The 24,705-nt window shown below is 39.3% G+C and overlaps 1 pseudogene across 1 annotated transcript; it reads left to right on the forward strand.

Annotated features, from left to right (window-relative positions):
- The first annotated feature begins 18,228 nt into the window (after positions 1–18,228).
- On the forward strand, positions 18,229–23,793 carry LOC137831645 ((-)-germacrene D synthase-like; annotated as a pseudogene). Its single transcript, XR_016517747.1, has 7 exons — positions 18,229–18,476; positions 18,547–18,832; positions 20,313–20,688; positions 20,796–21,011; positions 21,550–21,688; positions 22,856–23,101; positions 23,424–23,793. The product of XR_016517747.1 is annotated as a (-)-germacrene D synthase-like (transcript).
- Positions 23,794–24,705: the final 912 nt, after the last annotated feature.

The following is a 24,705-nucleotide window of genomic DNA, read 5'->3' on the forward strand; positions in this document are numbered from 1 at the left end:
CTTGAGTTGAGATATTCTCTCTGAACAAGGCGCCACCTATGGTGTCTTATGACTTGTTCGACGTAAGGCAGCATCAGGGAGAGTCCCTCAGGGACTATCTGAATAGGTTTGGAGCACAGATAGTCCGCTTGCCTGGCAAGGACGAGGAGATGTTCGTGCACGCCTTCAAAAAGGGCGTGCTGCATGGACCTTTCAGCGAGTCGCTGATTAGGAGCCACCCTGCCACGTTTGCCGAAATCCGGCGACGTGTTGTGGCTCACAACACCGCTGAGAGTGAGGTCGCTGAAAAGAGAGGGAACGTGGCTCCTGATAAGCCACGGGCCCAAACTAGAATTCAGCCGCAGAGGGTGTTGGAGACGGTGGCAGCCAAGAAGGATCAAAGGACTCGCCATCCTTATGATCCAAAGAAAAACAAGGGGAGAGGGCCAGGGCGCCCTAGAGAGTTCAACCACCCTCCGAGGTACGAGTTCTTCATGGGATTGGCAGACCTGATCGCCATTCCCAACATAGCTGCCAGGCTTAAAGTGCCTGAGAAAGTTTCGGACAAGGTGTTGGGACCAAAACCGGACACATGGTGCGAATTCCACAAAAGTTTTGGTCACTCCCTTGATTCGTGCTTGGCCCTGAGTTACCAAATCGACGAATTGGTCAAGTGCGGTTTCTTGACGGACTACCTGCTGGACAAGAGAACGGGGCAAGCGTCGAGCTCCCAGCCGGCGAGCAGTGAAGGCCAGCAGCATGAGGTGCCCATTCACGGCGAGATCCACACCATAGCTGGAAGTTTCTCAGGGGGTGGATGCACTGCATCACAGAGGAAGAAATATGCAAGGTCTGTGATGGCAGTAGAAACGTTTGAAGATCACTCGCCGGATGTGGACATTACGTTCACCAAGGAGGACCTCAGGGACGTTGTGCCTCATGACAACGATCCCATAGTTATCTCGCTAGTCACGGCGGGAAGGAAGGTCCACCGGGTGCTGGTGGATCAAGGAAGCTCAGCAGATGTCATGTTCTGGCCGACTTTCAACAAGCTGCAACTACCCCTTGACCAGTTGAGGCCCTATGGAGGATGCTTGTATGGGTTTGCTGGCGACCAGGTGGAGGTCAGGGGGTACATTGAGTTGAGAACTACATTCACGGACGAGGCAGCCTCGAGAACGGAGAAGATCAAGTACCTCGTCGTGAATGCCCCCTCGGCGTATAACATTCTGTTGGGAAGGCCGACCCTCAACAGGATAGGAGCTGTACCCTCAACGAGGCACATGAAAGTTAAGTTGCTGTCAATGGAGGGAGTGGTGATCACCATAAGGTCGGACCAGAAGGAGGCAAAGAAATGTTACGAAAATAGCCTCAAGAATAAGAGGTCGGTGAGCTACATCACCACAACGCAGCCCCCCGGTGTGGAGCTCGGGTCAGCAGAGGGGCGGGTTGTTGACACGGCGATGGGGTGATCACCGAAGGTTACGAGATCATGATAGACGCCGAGGCGGGGGGAGAGAGCGTCGGTCGGGAGGAAGAAGCGAGAAACCGCCTAGAGGAGGCTAGGGAGTCGGGAATCCTATGGATGAAGAGAAGACCGCTTTCATGACTGAGAGATCGTGCTACTACTACAAAGTGATGCCCTTCGGGCTGAAGAATGCGGGGGCCACGTACCAAAGGCTGATGGATAAGGTACTTGCACCGATGCTAGGGAGGAATGTACAAGCGTCCGTTGATGATATGGTCGTGACTTCGCTAGAAAAGAGCAAGCACATCTCAGATCTTGAGGAGTTGTTTACCACGATTGCCAAGTATAAATTGAAGCTAAATCCCGAGAAGTGCATTTTTGGCGTGGAGGCGGGGAAATTCCTGGGTTTCCTCTTGACTGAGAGAAGAATTGAAGCAAATCCTGATAAGTGTGCTGCCATCTTGGCAATGAGAAGCCCGGCTACCGTGAAGGAAGTGCAGCAACTTACAGGTCGGATGGCCGCCCTATCTCGTTTCGTGTCAGCTAGTGGAGAGAAAGGCCATCCGTATTTCCAGTGCTTAAAGCGAAACAATAGGTTTGTCTGGACGAAGGAGTGTGAAGAAGCTTTCGTAAAGCTTAAGGAGTATCTGGCGAGCCCGCCGGTTCTGTGCAAGCCTTTGGTGGGAACGCCTCTCAGGTTGTACTTTGCTGTAACTGAGAGGGCGGTGCTCGCCCAAGATCAAGAACAGACCCAGAAACCTATTCATTTCGTTAGCAAGGTGTTACAAGGCCCAAAAGTAAGGTATCAGGCCTTGGAGAAAGCCGCGCTGGCGGTTGTATTCTCGGCGAGGAGGTTGCGCCACTATTTTCAAAGCTTTACGGTGCTGGTGATGACCGACTTGCCTATCCAGAAAGTTTTAAAGAAGCCTGATGTAGCTGGGAGAATGGTGAAGTGGGAAGTGGAGCTGTCGGAGTTCGACATCAAATATGAACCCCGAGGACCGATCAAGGGGCAGCTTTTCGCTGATTTTGTGATCGAGCTTTCTTCAGAGGCAGCACAAGTTGAGGGGGATGATTTTCGTTGGGTACTTTCGGTGGATGGATCGTTCAACCAGCAGGGCATCGGTGCTGGAGTCATTCTGGAAGGGCCCAACGGCGTGCTGATAGAACAGTCCCTGAGATTTGCCTTCAAAGCTAGCAACAATCAAGCAGAATATGAGGCGTTGATTGCAGGTATCTTGTTGGCTAGGGAGATGGGAGCTAAGGTGTTGGTGGCCAAGAGTGACTCGTTGTAGGTCACGAGGCAAGTAAAAGGCGAGTTCCAGGCCAAGGATCCGCAGATGGCGGCCTACTTGGAGTATGTGCAGGAGTTGAAGGGTTCCTTTGCCTTGTTTGAGGTGGTGCATGTACCCAGGGAGCAAAATGCCCGAGCTGACTTGCTAGCCAAGCTCGCCAGTTCGGGCAAGGAGGGTAGGCAGAAGACCGTTATTCAAGAAACTCTGAAGACACCCAGAGCGTTTGTAGCATATCACCAGGTTCTCCAGATAAGTAAGTCGACGGAGAGAGTGGCGAGGAGTCACAGGTCCTTGACCCAGGAGACCTTGAGAACGCCAAGGATAAGGGCATGTCTAGGGGAAAGGGTGAACATGGCGCAGGTCTGCGCTACGCATAGGCCAGACACGTGGATAACGCAATACCAGCGCTGCCTGGCAGATGGCGTTCTCCCGCTGGATCCAACGGAGGCTAGGAAGATAAAGAAGAACTCTAGCAAGTTCACCCTGATCGATGGCGAGCTGTTCAGGTTTGGGTTTACACACCCACTCCTAGTTTGTGTACACGGAGAGAAATGCACAAGAATTATGGCCGAGCTCCATGAGGGTATATGTGGGAGTCACATCGGGGGTCGAGCTCTGGCTGCAAGAGCTCTCCGTGCAGGTTATTACTGCCCAACGATGAGGGAAGATTGCAAGAAGTATGCTCAATGTTGCAAGCAATGCCAGCAGCACGCCGATTGGCACAAGGCACCCCCAGAAGAGCTGAAGTCAATTTACAGCCCCTGGCCGTTTCATACTTGGGGAATTGACATTTTGGGACCCTTCCCATTGGTGGTCAGGCAGATGAAGTACGTGGTAGTGGCGATTGAATACTTCACCAAGTGGATCGAAGCGGAGCCAGTGGCCCAGATCACCGCACACAAGATCGAGAGCTTTGTATGGAAGAACATCGTGTGCCGGTTTGGTGTGCCTAAACGCCTGGTGTCAGACAATGGGACTCAGTTTGCAAGTCACCTGTTGAAAAAGCTGTGTGAAGAGGTGAGAATACAACAGGTGTTTGCATCCGTCGAGCACCCACAGACGAATGGCCAAGTGGAGTCTGCCAATCGGGTGTTGCTGAGAGGTTTAAAGAGAAGACTAGAGAAAGCTAAGGGATCGTGGGCTGAAGAGGTACCCCGCATAGTTTGGGCGTACCATACCACTGAACAGTCAGGAACCCACGAGACCCCATTTAGCCTGGTTTATGGATGTGATGCGATGATTCCATTCGAAATCCAGGAAAGCTCGCCGAGATTCCAGAACTTTGTGGCGGAAGACTCGAACGAAGAAAGAAGAATGAATCCGGATTTGCTGGATGAGGTCAGGGAGGAGGCGAGAGTGAAGGCTGAAGCAGTAAAGAGAAGGATTGAGCGAAGGTATAACTCTAAGATAATGCCAAGGGAGTTTAGAAGGGGCGACCTGGTGATGAGGAAGGCCCATCAGTACGAGATGGAGAACAAGTTATCGCCTAAGTGGACGGGACCGTTCAGAATAACCGAGGTGCTCGGGAACGGCACCTACCGCTTAGAGACGTTAGAAGGAGGGGCGATTCCTCGCACTTGGAACGCCACACATCTCAAATTGTATTACAGTTAAAGCCTTGTAAGTAAAGACGAACATGAAGAGATTTACATACTTTCTGTTAAAACAGTTTCAAGGGGGCACTCTTTTTTCCCTAAGGAGGGTTTTTAATGAGGCCACCTAATAAAGAAGAGTTTTCAAGTTTAAAGTTTCTAAGATTGCATGCTTATTGTTTTGAAAGTTCTTAGAAAAAAGACCTTATCACTCGTACGTGATCTAAGGCAACAGTAAAGTTATATTGCATGCTTTCTAGTTAAAAGTTTTAAAGTCCCCATCGTTTTTCGGCGATCGGCGGCAATAGTTGAAAGTTTTAAAGTCCCCATCGTTTTTCGGCGATTGGCGGCAATAGTTACAAGTTTTTAAGTCCCCATCGTCTTTCGGCGATCGGCGGCAATAGTTGAAAGTTTTAAAGACCTCGTCGTCTTCCGGCGATCGGAGGCACCAGTAATGTTTAAAGCCCTCAACGCTCTCGTGCATCTTGAGGCGAGAGAAGAAGTCCTCCTCGCCTTTGAGCGAGTGCAGGCGAGAAAGAGAAAAAGTCCTACTCGCCATAAGTGTGAGTAGGCGAGAGAAGATTAAAAGTCCTCAGTGCCTCCAGCGAGAGAGGAGATGTAATTCCTGGGGCAAAGTTTAGGCACCAGTTTAAAAGTCCTCAGTGCCTCCAGCGAGAGAGGGGATGTAATTCCTGGGGCAAAGTTGAGGCACCAGTTTAAAAGTCCTTAGTGCATCCAGGGGGGAGGAGATGTACACCCTGGGCAAGTTGAGGCACCAGAGAAAGTCCTTCTCACCTTAGAGTGAGTTCAGGCAAGATGAAACTGAAAAGTCAGGGGTGTTCATGACCTTAAACGGCGGGAAGGGAAGGTTGATGGAAAACGCCTTTTCCCCTTTAAGTGAAACATCAATATTGACCTAGTAAGACCAGATAAAGCTTCCACGCTTGCGGGCGGTGTGAAGATAGATAAAATCCTTCTCGTCTTGAACGAGTTCAGGTACGGCGTGAAGTGTGGAAGAAGTTAAAGGATAGCTAAGGTAGGTTCGTAGAGAATACCTCACTATCCAGATCATTGTTCTAAAACTCAGGGAGGTAGAGAAGGATCCGAAAGGCGCCTCTGCCCCCTGATGAGGGAACAACGATCAAGTTATGCAAAAGAGGGTAACATCTCCAGAACCCTATGGCGTGAAGGTTGAGAAAGAGAGGGGGTTGTATGGCGAGTACCAGATCAGCGATGACAGGAGAAGCGTGAACTTCACTTGACAGATCAAGTAAGCTGTGTTTAGAATATCAGATTGAGTTAAAACCTGCTGCCTAGCAAGTGATTTCGCGATAAGGTATGTTGCCTTAAGTTCACAAGTTTTATTGAATGCCATCGCCGAAGAGTTGATAGTTGCTCAAATTTACTTTGAGTTAATAGTTTGTTAAGTTTGTTATAAGGTTAACAATTTGCTCGAGTTAAAAGCAGTATGTGAAGGGTTAAGTTCAAGTATTGCTGAGTTAATTCAGTTGAGTAAGTTTCACCAGTTATGTTGGTTAACCCCACAACAAATAGAGGCAAAGGCATATAAGGTGAAATAGAAAGACAATATTCAAGCAATAAGAGTTATATAAGCAGTGTCAATTCTAGTTTATACACAGATCGTCATTACAAACAGAAGATTTACAAAGAAGAGGTGATGGGGAAAAGTAGTTAGTCTTCGGAGGGCACAATCTTCCCATCCACCACTTCGTTGCAGATCGACAACATGGAAAGGTCGAGCTCAGGATATTGGCATGACATTTGCTCCAGAGCAGCTTCGAACCCAGAGGTGAGGATTTGAGCAGCACTCTGCTCGAGCTCATGTATTTGGTTCTTCAGTCCTTCCTTCTCCTCATGAGCTCGAGCAAGTTCTTCAGTAGCTTTCTTACTCTCACCTCGAGCTTGGGCAAGCTCTGCAGCAACCTTTGTGGCTTCCTCACGAGCTTGGGAGAGCTCAGCGAGAGCCTTATCCCTGTCTGCCTCGACCTTCCCCAGGAGGATCTCCCTATCTGCCGATCTCTTTTCAATTCTCTCCACCCTGGAAGCTTCAGCCTTTCGTGCAGCCTCCAGATCTGCCACCTTGACCCTAAATGGGACAACTTGCTCTCCAGGTCAATTTTCTCTTGGAGTTGGAGGTGCAGTTTTTGGCGCAGATCGGAGGCTTCATTGCGTGTGTTCCTTATCTCAGCGTCTAACGCATCCTCCAGCCTTGAATGTTCCATTTCATTCATCAGCAGATTGCAAGTGAGCTTTTCAGCCTCAGCCCTTATCATAAGATTTGACTCCTTGAGCTCGGAGTTTTCCTCTTGAAGCTTCTTGAGTGAATCCTTCACAGCTCTTGATACAAGCGAAGGGAGATCTTCCGCCATGGTCTTCAGTTGAGCTGCGAAGGGTCCCAAGGTCTCTTTAAAGGGATCTGGGAGGCTTGAGGCTGATGCTGGAGGTGCTGGTGGAGTTTGATGTTGACTTTCACCACCACCCTCTTGAGCTTGTACAGCAAGGGGGGCTTCCAGGCGTGGTGGTGAGGCCGAAACTTCTGTTATAGGCATTGGAGAAGCCTGAACACCCTCATCTTCTCCTAATGCGGCCCCAGCAATGGATGTGGTGGAAGGAGGACCCTCTCCAGCAGATACAAACAGTGTAGAGGCGCTCGGAGGGTTCTCTACATAATTAGGGCTGCTACTCTCGATCACTATGGGCGCGGCGGCCGATGGTGCTGCTTGGACTAATGGAGTTGGAGGTGATGGTGGTGTTGGTGTTGGAAGTGCAGGTGGTGTGGAGGTGGTTACCCTTTTCCTCTTAGTGATGAGACCATCCTCGGTGTCTTCATCGTCGTCTTCTTCTTCTGACACCACCTGAGGGGTCTTCCTCTTTGGTCTTTTCAGCGCCATTTTTTTCCTTTCTGGGGCAGGTAGGGCCCCAGAAGGAGTTGGACCTCGGGGAGGAGTTTTCCCTTGAGAAATGGCGATCTCCACAACCGAGTTGGGCATAGTTTGGGAGCCTGCCGCGAGTTTGTGGGATCGGGCGATCGCCCTCAATTCAACCAGTTTTCCTTTGCCCAACATTGCGTCTGCACAAGGTAAAAAATAGATGAGTATGCTCCAAAGCAGAAGCAGAACATACAAGTATATACATACAGAAATAACATAGGCAAATAGTACATGGATGAATGATCAAGACCAGTACAGAACAAACAGAATGCCAGTAGAAATGATAAGTCAATTTCAACACAAAATGAGAGTCTTGGTGTTGGGGTAGGGGCTAACCTATGTGCATTTCAAGTTGGCCCTCGATGAATTCGAAGGAGATTATTGAAGCAGTGGGGAAGGTGATGTTGGCAGAAGCCACGCTTTTCCAGAAGAGACAAAGGTCTTTGTCTAACTCTCCCATGTTGTCAGGACTTCTTGCTCTCCTGAAGTTGTCCCTGGAGTCCTTGTTCCCCTTGTTTACCCAATACAAGGGGAAGCCATCAAGCAGCGAAGGGTCTTGGTCGTTCTGGCACACCTTGACGAACTTCCCCTTCTAGTCTTTGTAGGATTGCTGGAAGATGGAGAGGATTGACCTCCCAGCAATTCCATTCAAGCTGACCCAGAGGCGATCTCCGGGATTCTTTGCCTCAAATACAAAGAGGAAGACATCAACCGAAACCGGCAGTCCCAAGTGCGCGCAAAGAATTTGAAACGCCCTCACGAATGCCCAGCTATTGGGATGGAGCTGGGCAGGGGCGATGTCGAGCTCGTTCAACAGCTCCCTCTCGAAACGAGTGAAAGGAAACCTAAGTTTCACTTTCTTCAACAGCGTGGCGTAGACGAAGCAGAACAACTCGCCATTGTTCCCCTTGTCGTTCGCATAGATTGGTTCTCCAGGGAGGCAAGGCAGCACCGTCACGTTGTCATCGTGCTGCTTGTGAAATGAAAGGTTGGGTCGTTCCCCTTTCTTTAGGCGAAGCACCCCCACCTCAGTATTTATTGACGAGGTTTCCTTCAGTAGAGTTGGGGTGGCCCAAGGGTAGAGCTCTTTGTAGTCCCGTGAAGGAAGGGAGGCTCCCCGACTTGTGGTGGAGTTGCTTGGGTAAGGTTGGCATGGGAAGAGGCAGGCCTCTCAGCCTGTGTGGAAGGAGCACCAGAGGCTCGTGGGGGGTTGCGTGTTGGTGGAGGGTTTGTCCCAGTGGTAACCCTACGAGTTTTGGGAGGAGGGTTTCGCGATGAGGAAGGAGGATTAGCGGTGGACTTTGTCTGAGCCATCGCAGGAACTGCAAAGGAAAGAAAAGGGAGGAAATGAGGATAGCGAGAGAAGGACTCGATTGAGGACGAAGAAGATAGAACGAACGAGTGAGAGTTCACTGGGGTAGACGTTATCAGGAATGAAAACTCTAAGTTACGAGAAAAGAGAAACAACCCACAACGTATGCTCCAGACAGTTAATGGATGATGCAAACCGATTAAAATGCAACAAATATCAGTAGAAGGAGTAAAGGAGTTACCTTTTGATGATCGGGTAAATATTGAAGGAAGTTGAAGATTGAGGGAGACGAAGGTTTCGTGGTTCGCAGAGAGAGCGTTTAGAATGCTTGAAGATGAAGAAAGATAATGAAACAGTGAATAGCGCGAAGGGTTTAAGGGGTTCGAACGTTTTAGGAAGCGCAAACGACAATTAAAAAACAACCGTTGATGAAGCCACGTGTCGTTTGATCAAAAAGGGGTTGGTGAAGCGTCAGAAAGGCAAAGGAGTACGAACGTACGGAAGTCCGTACAAAGGCCACGTAGATCGACGATGATTTGACTTCTTAGTCTTTTCGCTGGTCAAGTCTCAGCTTAAGACTGGGGGGCTTGTGTACCGATCAGGTCATCGGGTGTGATGACGTGGCAGCAAGCGATAATATAGGCGTGTTGAACGGGACACCTGGCCGACAGAAGGGAAGTAAATCGGGAAGTCAGTATAGTCGCCGATCGCTGAATTGGCGTTCTCCGATCTCTAGTGTGCGTAACCGGCGGTCACCAGAGTTGCGTCACAGTCGCCGTATGTGAGTACTAGGAGATCAGGTGGTTAGAGATCGCCGGGGAATGCTAGGAACGATTGCCGAACGATCAGGAAAGCTTATTTAAAAGTTTCCAAGAGGTACAAGTATGGAAGACGAGCGATATGTTTGTCACGTAGCAGCGGAGGATGAGGTTATCAAATGATCACACCCTAGTAAGAGGTTGGGTCGAGGGAACAGTTTCCCAGAACATGCATGGTGTGCAAGTGAGGCAGATCGTGATGGCGGCAGGCGAGACTACAGAGATGGTGTACGTGGTGGCACCCAGTACTCGCCACTTAAGGGGTCGCGCTCCAAGGAAAACTGTGCACCAAGTTACTCCCTGTATGGATAACTTAGTCGAATGGCGAAAAGAGTAGAAGTAACGCTCAAGTTGTGGAAGCTCCAGATGGTGACACGTGTACAGCTGGATGTGAGCCACGTGTCTGGAGGCGTAACCGTCAGGAGAGAGAAAAAGCTCAGGTATATAAGGTTGACTTAACAAACTTTTGAGGTACGCTTTCAGAATACTTTTAGTACACTGAGATTCACTACGCACGGTTCCTTGAGTTGAGATATTCTCTCTGAGTTTTTGGTGATTCTTCCACTGACTTGAGCGTCGGAGCGCGATCGGCCGCAGTGGCGCCACTTTGTTTTCTTCAAGTTCTTGTGAGGAATTAAGATCGTGAAGAGCAAAAGCTAACGTGGTGCGAAGCTGATCCAAAGGAGAGATCTTTGACGTGGCAAAACTCTTGCACTCAAGATAAAATAAACCATTCACCATTCAAATAAAATTAAACAAAACCTCAAAAACAAATTTTGAAATTTTGTAAAATTACCTTTCTTCAATTAAGTGGAAGAGCAAATGGAAGTTGGAGCTGAAGTTGGAAGTCCATCAGATGTAATGGCACAACAACGGGGGAGAACCTGAATGAAGAAAAAAAACATAACAATAATTTTTTTTTTAAATAAACTTAACAATAAATTTTAAAAAAACAAAAATAAAGAGAAGAATGTAGAGAAGACCAACAACAAGACTTCGACTACGGAGGCAGTGCGGGGATGGGAACGGTTGACGAACGCAGTGGGGGCAGGGGCAGAACTTGTTGGGGCGGAGGCTGAGGCACTAGGCTTGTGAGCTCGAGAGTGAAGTGAGAGCATAGAGAAATTTAGGTTTAGGTGTTTAATTTAGGGAAAAGTGGCGCTGGAAAGTTTTGCTATATATATTAAAGATTTTGCATCGATCAAGATCGACACAAAACGATGCAAAATCAAAAACCTACTTCGTGTCAGCCGTGACCGATGAAAAACAAAATGGCATACAAATAAAATAGAAGTTTAAACAAAATAATTTAATTCATACAATAACAATAAATAAAATATTAAACTAAACCTTGGATTGGAAAAATTTCAATGTTATAGCAACATTCAATGTTTAATTTTTTTATTATTGAGAGAGAAATTGATTTTTCATTATTTATTCTTTTTCGGAAAGACAACTTCATTAAAAGTATGATATAAAAATGTTTCATAAGAATATATGAATTTTTTTATAAATTTTCCTATCGGTTGACTTGGTCTCCACTAAACTTCTGTAGGCGAGCTCGGACTCCGTCTGCCTCTTGGTGGAACTCGTGCTTTCCTCAATGTCTGGATGTTGTTTTTGTTAAGACAGAGGACGCCCTGACGACCGGTCGCACTTCAATGGTCAAGTCAGTACAGGACTATAATAAACAATAAGTATCCAATTTAATGCTTAGTAAAGTGTTAGCCAAGCGTTAGAAAAAGCATTTCGTAACCAGGGATCTTGAGTCCCTTTTATAGAGTGTAGCTAGGTTACCTTTGGCAGTAACAACTTCTGTTATGAGAATCTTATCTCGAGTAAAGACATATTCAATGGGAGAAGATCCCGCTTCAGTGTGTGTAATCTTAACAGCACAACTATGCATAATCTTATCTCCTAAGAGTGTATCAAATCTTTATAGAATAACCACCTGGATACCCACTTGGGTATCGTTCCCCATGATCAAATTTGTTTTAAAGCACATTTACATGCTTTTACGTGTTACTGTACCATGCATATGCCATTATGTATCATGTATGCCAATGTTCTATCAAACCCTAGTGCACTTGGGCTTAAGTTGACAGAGTACGTTTTACTTATACTAGACCCAAATGCACAATATGCACCCTTAGGCTCATTTAACACACTTTCAGACCTACCAGGCCTTATATGCGAAAGATTATACCAATGCATGAACGAGAGATAATATTGACATACTTGAGCCCAAACATGTAGCCCGTTGTTCTTGACCCAACGGCCGAGCTGACCGGCTTCTTGCAGGCGCCGATGTCTGATCTCTGAGAACTGAGCTTTACGCGCTCTGGTCCATTACTCACCCATGGTGACTCACGTTGTTGAACAAGATAGATCAAGAGCTTTAAAGAATCCAAATCCAAGGTGTTTGATGAAATGTTGGTGTTGCTGTTGTGTGTGGGTGGGATCAGGGTAGATTAAAGTGTAATCCACTCTTTGTTTGAATCCAAAACTGATTTGATTTGAAAACCTTTTTTAAAATGGAATGTTTTTCAACTAAGTGAAAAACAACTTGTTGTTTTGTCGAATCAATCGGTTGTTTTTCTCTTAGAGGTTTTTGAAAAAGGTTGAAAGTTGTTTGACTTGGTTGACTTTGTTGTCAAACCAAATCAATCGGTTTTTTCGTGATTTCAACGGATTGTTTCTTTGAAAATCCTAACAGAATTCAGTTTTGATTGGCAAATTTGTCTTAAATGATTTCTAACTGAATACGCTCCTGCTTTAAATGTTTTTAACCAACATTTGGAAGTATATATAGTTTGTTATACTCTCCTGGAAGGTAACAAACAGTTTTGAGAATTCAGTTTGGCAAATTTGATCTCAAGTTTTCAAGATTCACATCAAGCTTTGGATTTTCAAGTGAGAGTGGAATAGGAATGCAATTGTATTCTTTTCAGTTGTACTTTGATCAGGTGTAATCCTTTTCTCAATCTTCTGTAATTCTGTAGTTGTGTTGCCAAGGAGTGTTGTGTGTTCTTGAGGTGTTCAAGATCAATACTCTTGGTGTGGTTTGATAAAGGTAGTGTGTTTCTTGAGGGGTTCAACGTCACTACTTTGGTGTGTTGTGTTTGTAATCTGGTTCTGATTGCATAGTGGATTACCCAGTGATTTCTGGGGACTAGATGTAGCTCTTGGTATAAGAGTAAACCAGTATAAATCTGTTTGTGTGATTCCTTCTTTTCCTGATCTCACATATATCTATTTTAAGTTGTTTTTAACTGCTGATAAAAACAACCGGTTGAATCGCAAAAACAACCGGTTGATTTTCTGGAAATCAATTAAAACAACTTTGTGCATTGCTTTCCTTAGTTTCTTTATCTGCGATTCTTCATTGGCCTTCATTATACCTTCAAAGTTTGCGAATACCTTTCATAATAAATTCACCCCCCCCTCTTGTTTAAGGCCATATATTCTAACACGCGTGTCTTGCGAATTGCGCACCGCAGTGCCTTGAGATGACGTCTCACCATACTCCATCGTGAGCGTACACGTGGCCACATCAACGGCTAGAACGCATTGTCGCTTACGCTTTCTTGTAATCAACATCATTTTGTAAACTTCAAAACAATGTCTAACACTTCGTACATATATGTTCAATGTTATTATGCTTTCCCTTTACATGGCTCGACTAGCATATTGATAATGCATGCTCTTTAATAGACATGATTACCATGGCCTAACCAACTAATGCATTTAAAAAACTTCACTCCTAAGCAAAATGGTCATCATGATTAAATCTGATTAACATGAAAAAGGTGATTCGTTATGCGTCTCAAGTATTGGACATAACAAATTATCTTTAACAGGATAATCATTCTAATTCAATGTAACAGATTACCGTGCTCAGTCATCCCCAGGACGATTTGTACTTGATGGCTGTAGTGGATGTTCCCACCGTACCTGTCCTATTTCAGACTTAAGCCAGCTATAATTCAGGGGTACCCCACACATCCCTCTAGGATGGCTGACTAGGATGTTGATTCTCCCCTTAGGTCTAGTACCAAGTGTTTCTTGTGCCGAACTGGGTTACTCCGTACCCATTACTCGCATTCCCAGGATGTGGAGTCTTTACCAAGACAAACTAACACCCCTGGTGGAAAGAATTCCAATTACAAATTTCTTTCACACGCCCGAGCTTAGTACTTTGCCGAGACAGTGTCATTTTTTTGGTACAAGTTCGAGCCCAAAATGACAGTGAGCTGCAATCAGGGGCACCCACGCCCAAACCACAATGGTGGCGAGCTACGACTTGAGAGTCAATATGTACCTGTTCAGGTGCTCGAGCCATAAAGGTGGCGAGCTGCGATCAGGGGTGCCCATGTCCAAATTGTCTCTGAGCCAAGGGCCAGGGCACCTGAGTCACAATGTACCTGTTCAATGACTCAAACCTCAACAGTGGTGAGTTGTAACTTAAGAATCGCTATGTACTTGTTCGGGTGCTCGAGCCACAAAGGTGGCGAGCTGCGATCAGGGGTGCCCATGTCCAGATTGTCTATGAGCCAAGGGTCAGCGCACCTGAGTTGCAATGTACCTGTTCAATGGCTCAAACCTCAACGGTGGAGAGCTGCGACTTGAGAGTCGCTATGTACCTGTTCGATTGCTCGAGCCACAAAGGTGGCGAGCTGCGATCAGGGGTGCCCATGTCCAGATTGTCTCTGTGCCAAGGGTCAGCGCACCTGAGTCGCAATGTACCTATTCAATGCCTCAAACCACAACAGTGTCGCCACTGCAACTTGAGAGTCGCTATGTACCTGTTCGGATGCTCGAGCCACAAAGGTGGTGAGCTGTGATCAGGAGTGCACATGTTCAAATTGTCTCTGAGCCAAGGGTCAGCGCACTTGAGTTGCAATGTCCCTATTCGAGGGTTATGGCCACAGTGGTGGCGAGTTGCGATTAGGGGTGCCCATGTCCAGATTGTCTCTAAGCCTTGGGTCAGCACACCTGAGTCGTAATGTCCCTATTCGAGGGTTATGGCCACAATTGTGGCGAGTTGCGATCAGGGGTGCCCATGTCCAGATTGTCTCTGAGCCAAGGGACGGCGCATGGTTTTCTCTGCTTTAATGCTTATGCAGAAAACAAGCTAATGTGTTGTTCTAACCTGCTGTTATAGATGTTTTGTATTGCATAAGTTTTGTTTTGCAGGTACTGCTTCAAATTCAAACAAAGTCCAACACAAGCAACCAGGGATTTGTCTTCATCAAATAGGGAGAGATTGTTGATCAAGAGTTATCAAAGGCTTTAAAGAATCCAAATCCAAGTGTTTGATGCAAGGCTGGAGTTGTTGTTGTGTTTAGGATAGGATCTGGGTAGTTTAAATGTGTAATCTACTCTTTGTTGAACCTAAAGCTAATGTGTTTTAAAACCATTTTTGAGTTTAAAGTGTTTTTCAAACTAAGTGAAAAACAACCTATTGTTTTGTCGAAACAACCCATTGTTTTACTCTTATGTATTTTTTAAAAGGTTTAAAATTGTTTTGGTTGGTTGACTTGCTGTCAAACCAAAACAATCGATTGTTTTGTGGTTTCAATCGATTGTTTCTTTGAAAATCCTAACAGAATTCTATTTTGTTAGTTGAGTGTGCTTTAAATGATTTCCAACTGAATACGCTCCTCTATTAAATGCTTTGACCAATCTTTGAAAGATATAAATAGTTTGTTTATGTTTTATAACAAACAAGAAAAAACATATTTGAGTTTTTCAATTGTGAAAGATTGTTTTCAAGTTTTGAACATTCACATCAATCTTTGGGTTTTCTCAAGAGAGAGTGGAATATGATTACATCTGTATTGATTTCTGATTGTTCTGTAAACAAGTGTAATTCATTCTGAATATTTTGTAAATTTTGGTGTTGTTGTCAAGGAGTGTTGTGTGCTCTTGAGGTGGTCAAGATCAACACTCTTGGTGTGTGGTGTGCCAAAGTGAGTGTGTTTCTTGAAGGGTTCAAGGTCACTACTTTGGTGGTTTGTGTGTAATCTGTTTTGGTTGCTTAGTGGATTGCCCAGTGGCTTCTGGGGACTGGATGTAGCTTTTGGTTTAAGAGTGAACCAGTATAAACTGTTTATGTATCTCTTTCTTCCCTTAAACTCCTTTAAATTCAGTTGTTGTTACTTTACTGGTATAAACAACCGATTGTTTTTCTGGTGCTTTGCTGTTTCGTGCTTAATTTCTTGGCTAACTGAATTTCTGATTTAGTTTCACACAAAGGATTTTGTTCTAGCTGAAAAAGTTTTCAAAAACTCCTCTTAAACAATTCACCCGCCCTCTCGTTTAAGGCCATATATTCTAACAAAGTATAGTTTAAATCAAAACAGTTCACATTATATTTAATTGAATTATACAAGTTTATGAAAAAGGCATTTAAATAGTTCTTCAAGTTGTTACTTTATATGGATTATTATATGAAATAAATACAATTAATATTTTAATATAATAGCTATTTAAAATTTTGTAAATTTTGGTAGGTGATAAGAATAGGAGTTATGTACGTTATAAAAAAAAAATTGAATTTTAGACCTGTATATAAGAGTTGAGGTATCTCAAAATCATTATTCAATTTATTTTATTTATTTTTAATAAAAAGAATTCTATATAAGCCAATTTATTAGTTTAAAAATGTGTTGTTTTCTCATAGTCAATGATGAAGAAATTGTTTCTTTGAAATCTAGGATTAACAATGAGTTATGACTTCTAAGTAAACCCTAAACCCTAAACCCTAAATCCTAAATCTTAAACATCACAACAACGAGTATTAGAGAACGATTTAAATATTTTGTAATAGTTATTATTAAAATGTTGTTAAATAAAAATCAATTTTAAAAATAAAAAATAATAGACATTATATTAATTAAATTAAATATTATAAAATAAAAAATTATTGATATTTAAAGTAATTTATAAATGTATAAATTAATATTAATTAATTAATATGTAATTAGTTAGAAAGATTTTAGTTACCAATTTTAAAATTTAATAAAATAAAATAATTTCTTATAGTAAGTTATTCAACAAAAATGATATCCATGAACTTATATCTTTACGTGCATGACAATAAAAAAATAAAATTTATTTCACTCGGTCTTTTTCTCTCACTTTTATTTTATAATTTTTTTTAATAATAAAATATTATATTTATTTAATAAAATTAAAAACAAATAAAATTTTAAAATAATATAATAATATTATTGGTTCTCAAATGAAAATGTAAAAATATTAGAGTACCATAGTATCATTTTTTTTTCAAATTGTAGTGTGGACAAGTGACCCAAAATTAGGGGCCACAACTTCAATTATTTGTGGGCTAGTGAATGATATTGTTATGAGTATAAGGGACATTCGACAAATAAAGGAGTCCAAGTCATTGATGTATACGTTTGTCTGCATTTCAAATGTACTTTTTCAACATACACTATAAATCCATGCAAAAAAAACATGTGTTTCCTACCAAAATATAGTGGAGACCATCAAAAGGTGTGGTGTATTACATTAAATTTATAGATATTTGAAGATAAAATTCTTAATTTCTAATTTCTTTCTTTAATTATCAACAGTTTCGTATCAACCTTATTTTCAAATTGCTGATAAGAAAAAAACATTATATTCAAATATGAATAGATTATAAATTATATCACGTTAATTTTTATTAAGTTTCATGACTTATGGTTCACTTGGTAGAATTAATATAGACATAAATATGGAGTTAAAGTTAATGAAAAATGGGAAAATATATTTACGGTAAAATAGTGGAGATCAATAAAAGGTTTAGATATATTATAAAATTACATTAAATTTATAGATATTCATAAATAAAATTCTTAAATACTAAATTATTCGTTAATTATTATCAACATCATTTTCATATTTTTTTAAATATTTTTCATGACTAATGGTTCGTAGGATTGAAAAAGATATAAAATATAAAATTAAGTAAATAATACAAAATAATATTTAGTAGGGTGAAAATAGTCGAAACCAATAAGAGGTGTTGTTTTTTATCAGAAAGTGTAAAAATAAAAGTTTTCTTCCTCAAAATAAATATACTTTTATAGTTAATGTCAGAGAAATATGGAACTGTGAAAAATTCATAGTTGTTTAAATTTGTTATAGCTTGATTTTAAAAAGTACTTTATTTAAATTATGAAAGTTGAGATAAATATTTAAATTCGAAATTACTAATTTTAATAATTTCAATTTGTTATAAATATTTTATTGAATTTTTAAATTTATAAAAGGTTTATTAATATTTATTAGTTTAAAATTAGTAATTTCAAATTTGCTAATTTATTTAAAAATTGTAATTTCTTTTGAATTTTATACTTTAAATAAACATTAGAAATATATATATTTTTTAAATTATATAGCTAAATGAAAATTTAGTAATTTAATTATATAAAAACTGCTATAATTTCCCTTTTAAAATATGAGCAATTAGCAATTAGCATTTAATAATTTAAGCAGTTGTTCTAAAATTCTCAAACTTCTTTAAAGCTTTTATAAAATTTCTATTATTAAAACAGTAAAAATTATGAAAGTAAATACTCTTTTCATTAATGAAAAATGGTGAATTTGATTGAATTTTGGAATTTAAAATTGTTTTTTATTTTTTAAATTATTAGAAAAAGGTTACTTAAGTTATTTTTGAGAATTTTTTTATTTTTTATTGATATGAGTTTCGTCTAATCATATATATATATAAATAATTGATGGTCACAGTTTGCATAATTTCTGTACCACAATTCTGAACTTTTACGTGACTACCTTTGCAAAATAACTTTGTTTCTTATAAATGTAATAGGTTGGGTTCTTTATTCTTCAACATTTGAAAGCTAAGAGCTACACTTCCTTTTCACCAAAAAAAGTCACTTACATTATACCAACAAACCATGGCTAGCGGAAGCTTATCACTTCCAACTTCTGCCAATGGTGCAAAACCTCCCATCACTCGACCCACTGCAAATTTTCATCCTTCCGTTTGGGCGATCGCTTCCTTTCCTACGTTCCTACTTTCGCTGTATGTCATTCTTTATTTTCAATTTCTTTAGCTAAAATCATGTATTTTACATTTAATCTATTTCATGCAGGAAAGTGATAGCCACATTCAACAAGCTAAACTATTAAAAGAGGACGTGAGGAAGACTCTTGTCTCACCTATTGATCATAACAATTTCTCTTTTAAATTGAACTTCATTGATTCTGTCCAACGTTTGGGTGTCTCTTACCATTTTGAGCACGAAATTGACACTCTTCTATGTCAAATTTATGACATTTCAACAGAGGACAATAATATCATAGCTCATAGTGATCATCTTTACCAAACGGCTCTACTCTTTAGGTTGCTTAGACAGCATGGATACCGCATTTCTTCAAGTACGTCTTCATCAACTTTTAACCAATTTCTTTCTCAAAAACAATAAATTCTTCTGTGATGCTATTAAATTTATTGTTTGAGTTTGCTCTTTAGTACTAGTTGCATTGCATAATGAATGTCTTTGTTTCTGTCAGGAGTGTAGTCGAGTCAACTATATACAAACAAATCTAAACAAATTTAAATATTTTGATCGAATCAAATTTTGAGCTTTTCTTTGCGCAGATGAATCAGAAATGAGTTAATCAAGTTCAAGTTTGTTTGAACAGACCATGAGGTAGGATGCATGTCCGTATTCTTTTAAATAAAGAAAAACAAAAATAGAAAAACTTGTAAACTATAATAATTTTGGCTACAAATCTAACTATTGAAAAAACGTGGTTTGGGGACAAACTAGTGGAATAAAATAGTGAGTTTCTTACCTAAAATTAAGATAAAGTTAAATATGTAAGAGAATGACAAAAATAGACTCATTATATCATTTAGCACTTGCTCATCTTGGTAAAATTGTGCTCTAAAGGTGAAAAATACAACAATTTTATAAATATTACCTATGAATCATCTCATACCACATCTTTTATCTTAACTCTTCAATGCACATTTTTATAATGTAACTTTTAAAAAACAAATAAATCAAATTAAAAAGTGTGATTTAGAATAATAAAAATATGACATTTAATTATGGGTGTTTTAAATTATATTTAATTAAAGTTGTCTTTAATATATTAAACGATATTTAAAACATGGGTACTTTAATTTACAACTTTTAAATTGTAATATATTTTGCCTTAGACAATACTAAATGTGACTTAAACATGAAAAGGCAACAACTTTGGTATATGCACTATCAAAGACGACAAATTATAAACTATTTATATTTGAGCCACAATTTTAAGGTGTTGCCTTTAGAAATGAATAAACTACATTAGAATAAGTGTTGTTTAAACAAATAAAAATGTGGTCTTTTCTCAACTATAGAAATGAAAAGACAACATTTTTATAAATATGACTTATGAATATTATGGGTCACGGAGTATGGTACCACTCTTTATCATGACCTCTCACTCTTGGTTGCAATTCTTTTATCTCTCACTCTCGATATGTTTCGATAGTGGAATATCAATCACAGGTACATTTCATCAAGTTTTGTTAATATTATTAATAATAATTTTATTACTATTATTATTATTATTTTGATTACAATTTTTTTTTAGTTTAGGGTTTAGGATTTCTGAGTTATCAAATTTTTCTAACCTCTAACAAATATAATTTGACCTAATATGCTTTAATTTCTTTTAAATTATACAACACTATTATTTATCAAAACAATTTTCACTTTTAGGGTTTATAGGGTGACTGAAAACAATTTATGCAAATAGTTTTATATTAATTTGTGTAAGTCAATTGTATGGTAGTATCCTTATAATAGTTATATAATTAAATATATACCTTGAAATTTACATATGTTTATATTTCAAACAGGTATATTTTGCAAATTTCAAGACCAAACAGGAAAGTTTAAGGAAAGTTTAGTTGATGATATTCAAGGAATGTTAAGCTTGTATGAAGCAACAGGACTAAGATGTCATGGAGAAGATATGCTTGAAGAAGCACATAAGTTCAGTTTCGAGCAGTTAATGAAGTTTATAACAACCCAATTAAGTTCTTCTCATGCGGCACGAGTGCAACATAGCTTAAAACAATCACTTCGCAGATGTTTGCCTAGGTTGGAGGCAACATATTATATGTCTTTCTACGAAGAAGATCCATGTCATGATGAAAAATTGTTAACATTTGCAAAATTGGATTTTAATATGCTACAAGAGCTACATTTGAAAGAAGTTAGCAGCCTAACCAAGTAATATCTTCCTCACATATTTACCTTTCGTTCTATAAATTAATAAATATTAGTTAAAGATTTTTGGTTTTTTCTTTGGAATCTTAGTGTTGTTTTTTGTGATGCAGATGGTGGACTAAGGATTTAAATGTCTCAACCAATTTACCTTTTGCACGAGATAGGATCGTAGAATGTTCTTTTTGGATTTTAGGGGTCTACTTTGAGCCACAATATTCTAGATGGATAACAACAAAAGTTGCAGCTCTAGCTTCCATCATTGATGACCTCTATGATGCTTATGGAACCATTGAAGAACTTGAGCTTTTCACTAGTGCAATTGAGAGGTTAGGCACATCAAAATAACATCTATATTACAAGAAAATCATGTAGTAATTAAATTTAGAAATAAAAACTAATTAGTTACTATATTGACTAAATTAGATACTATTTTAGAGACTAAAAATTTATTGGTATTTAAAGTGGTTTCTATTATTAATAAAAATTTATAAAATGATTTAAACTGATATCTAAATTAGATACCTAGGTTTTACCTACTAATAGTTTAGATTCTAAATTAGTTACTAAAACACTAATAAAGACTAATTAATTTAGAATATAAAGTAGTTAATAGCTAAAACCTTAGTAGTTAATGGTTAGATACCAATTTAGAAACTATTTTATAAATTTTTATTAATAATAGAAACTACTTTAGATACCAATAATTTTTTTAGTTTATAAAATGGTCTTTGATTTAATCAAGTAGTAATTAATTATTTCAATCTCTAAAATTGGTTTCTATTTAATGATTTTTTTTAGTGATAGTAGTATATATTTAGCATAATTCTTCCCATATATAAAAGATAACTTTCTCAAGTCTAACAGGTGGGATATTTGTTGCTTGGTTGATCTGCCAAAGTACATGCAATTATGTTATAAGGCAATTTTGGATGTTTATGAAGAAATTGAGCTAGAGATAAAAAAGCAAGAAAAAGTATATTTAATGAAGTATGTCAAGAAAGAGGTAATTATAGTTTCATTAATTTTTTCTTATTCTTTATTCATTTGATACTAAGAAGTTAAATCAAATTTTATTTCCTATTTTTTTATTTCTATATTTGCATAAAAAAATATAAACGAAATGTCTTTTTTGCAGCTAATTTGAGTTGTATGGAGTATAGAAAATAGATATTTTTTTATGTACAATATTAGAGGTGCAAAAAATATTTTTTTCATCCAAAAACATCACCAATCCTATTTAATGACCAAACAAGGAATTTTGATTTACTACTGCTATGTGCAGTTGCCAAAATATGGAAATGGTACGACGATTTTAAAGTTGTAGTCTATGCACACATCGTCTATAATCGACATCCACACAATCATAGTTTATTAGACCATTATAGGCGATGTTTATGTACAAAACTGTCACATGTAGTGTATGTGAAACCTAAAATGTATTCTTCAATCTTTTTCTTATTGTTTTGTCCAAGTTTGATTTCGAGAATTTTTTGAGAGAGAACGACTTCGGGTTATGGAAACTTAAGATGCTGGAAAAATGTTTGTAAAGGAAAAGAAATTATAGAGGAACTCAAGAGTTTCAACGGTAACACACAACAACGATGACAAGAAGAACACGAGCAAAAAATTCAAACATGGGAACCCACTTGTTCAACACTGAAAATAGAGAAAAACTCATCAAGAAAGCACAAAAGTAAGAAAAACAACATAAAAACATTAAGGAAGGCACATTATAAGGAATGAGAACAATGACAACAAAGAGAGGTCACATAAAAGACAATAGTGGAAGTAACAAAAAAGAAAGTGCGAAGACAAAAAAGCTTGAAGTGGGAAATAAAAAACATATAGACGACGGTTATAACCTAATAACCGTAGTCTATATGATAGACACTGATATAGGTGACAGTTGCCTAAAAACCCTAGTCTATAGCGGCAATTATAGGCGACGATTGGCCACAAAACTGTAGTTTGTATGCTCTATTTTAAATAGACGATGGTTATAATTAGAACCGTATTCTATTTATTGATCTTATTTTCAAAATTGTCACCACATTTTTGTAGATGACGCTCCAACTTAAATCACTGTCTGTACACGTCGTAAAACTCTCTTTTTGCACTAGTGATTGTGGAATAGTTTCTCAATATTATATATCTGTACTTTTAATGCTAGGTGAAAAGACTAGTCCAGGCTCATATGGCTGAGGCAAGATGGTGTCATACCAACCATATTCCAACAATGGAGGAGTACATGAAAGTAAGAGGAATGTCAACTGGTTACCCTTTCTTGATTACCTTATCTTTCCTATGCATGGAAGATACAACAGAGGAGGTCCTTATATGGGCAATGAATGAACCAATAATTATTGCAGCTTCTACAACTATATGTAGAATCATGGATGACATTGTTGGAGATGAGGTATGTGCTAGACACTAATTAATTTCTATCAATTTAACTAAAAAGAGACTGTGACCAAGTTTTCTATGGGACTACTGATAAATTCACCTAATTTTACAAAATATGTCGAGAAGAAATAGTAATAATAGAATTATAATTTGAGTTTAAAAATAAACATCTTATTTATCTTATATAAAGAGTTGGCAATTGCAAAAATTTTAAAAATTTGAAAGAGGAACACTTAGTAATAATTTGGTAAGACCATTAATGCATCCTTTATGTTTTGTTAAATATTGATTTTTGTTTGGATTCATTCTTATTTTTGCTATTTTTATTTATGAAGTTTGAACAACAAAGAGAACATGTTGTTTCAAGCATTTATTGCTATATGAAACAACATAAAGTGTCAAGGAAATGTGCCATTGAAGAACTACAAAAGTTAGTTGAGAATGCTTGGAAGGACATAAATGATGCATGCTTAATTCCTACTCAAGTACCAATGACTTTTCTTATGCGTGCAGTCAACTATGCATGTGTGATCGACGTGCTTTACAAAGATGAAGATAACTATACAAATGCAGGAGGGATAATGAAAGATCATATTGAATCTTTATTAGTTAAAAAGATGTCCCTGTAAGCTAGAAGCTTTGGTCTTCTATAAGTTATTGTTGATCAATTTTGGTCTTTTATTAATTACATGTTGATTGAATATCGCTTTCAGATTGTTCGACAAGCCAATCAAAGAACAAATATTTATAAAAAATGAAAACTTCTTTCAATTAATAAATTTTGGAAATAACAAACATCTTGAAGGAAGGCGAGTTGCTAACAAGCAATTCCAAGCAAATTGAACCTAAGGTTGCATGGTTTGGAGGCAACCGAATATGTAAATGGATGGAGGAAGTGAAGAAGTGAATCGGTGCTAGTAGTTTCACATAGAAACTTGGAGAGATAAAGAACTACTTCATGGTTCTCCTAGCCTAAGTTGACTTGAATTGTATCGAAGAGAAAGTTGAGACAAGACAGTAAATAAATATAATTTAGGCAGAGTTTCTATTAAGAAGTGAACTTTAAGTCTAACTCAATCTTATAAAACCGGCTTATTTTTTTTCTTTGATCGGTAATAAATAAAATATATAAAAAAAGACACTTCAGGGGTGTTCCAACCGTTATACAAGTCTTTGACCCAGGTAGGGCAATATCAAACAGGAACGAGTGAAAGTGTAGATAATTAGAGTTAACTACATTTTTACAAGCTAAAAAATACACTATAAAAGCATATGCATTTAGGCCATCGAGCCTTATAACTTTTCTATTTTGTTGCTCAATCCCTACAAGATTTTGCACCAGTTCTCGTTGCAACAATGGATTCCTTCAATAGCTCTTGTACCGACCAATCCTCGGATGTCATTGACTGCTAGTAATGGTGGGCAACGTAAGCTGGGTCCCACGAGCGGCATGGGCCAGTGTCTCGTGAGTGACGCAAGCCAAGGTGCTGAAGAGTGGTCAGGCGTCGATCGCCAGGATGTGCTGATGTGTCCTCGGCAACAGAGTGAGGGCGATGTGACATCGGACATCGGTGAATCAAACAACAGAGCTGGGCCACGAGAGGTGGATCCCAGACA

This window comes from Phaseolus vulgaris, chromosome 11 (assembly GCF_051622355.1).
Source record: "Phaseolus vulgaris cultivar YP4 chromosome 11, ASM5162235v1, whole genome shotgun sequence".
NCBI classification, from domain to species: domain Eukaryota; kingdom Viridiplantae; phylum Streptophyta; class Magnoliopsida; order Fabales; family Fabaceae; genus Phaseolus; species Phaseolus vulgaris.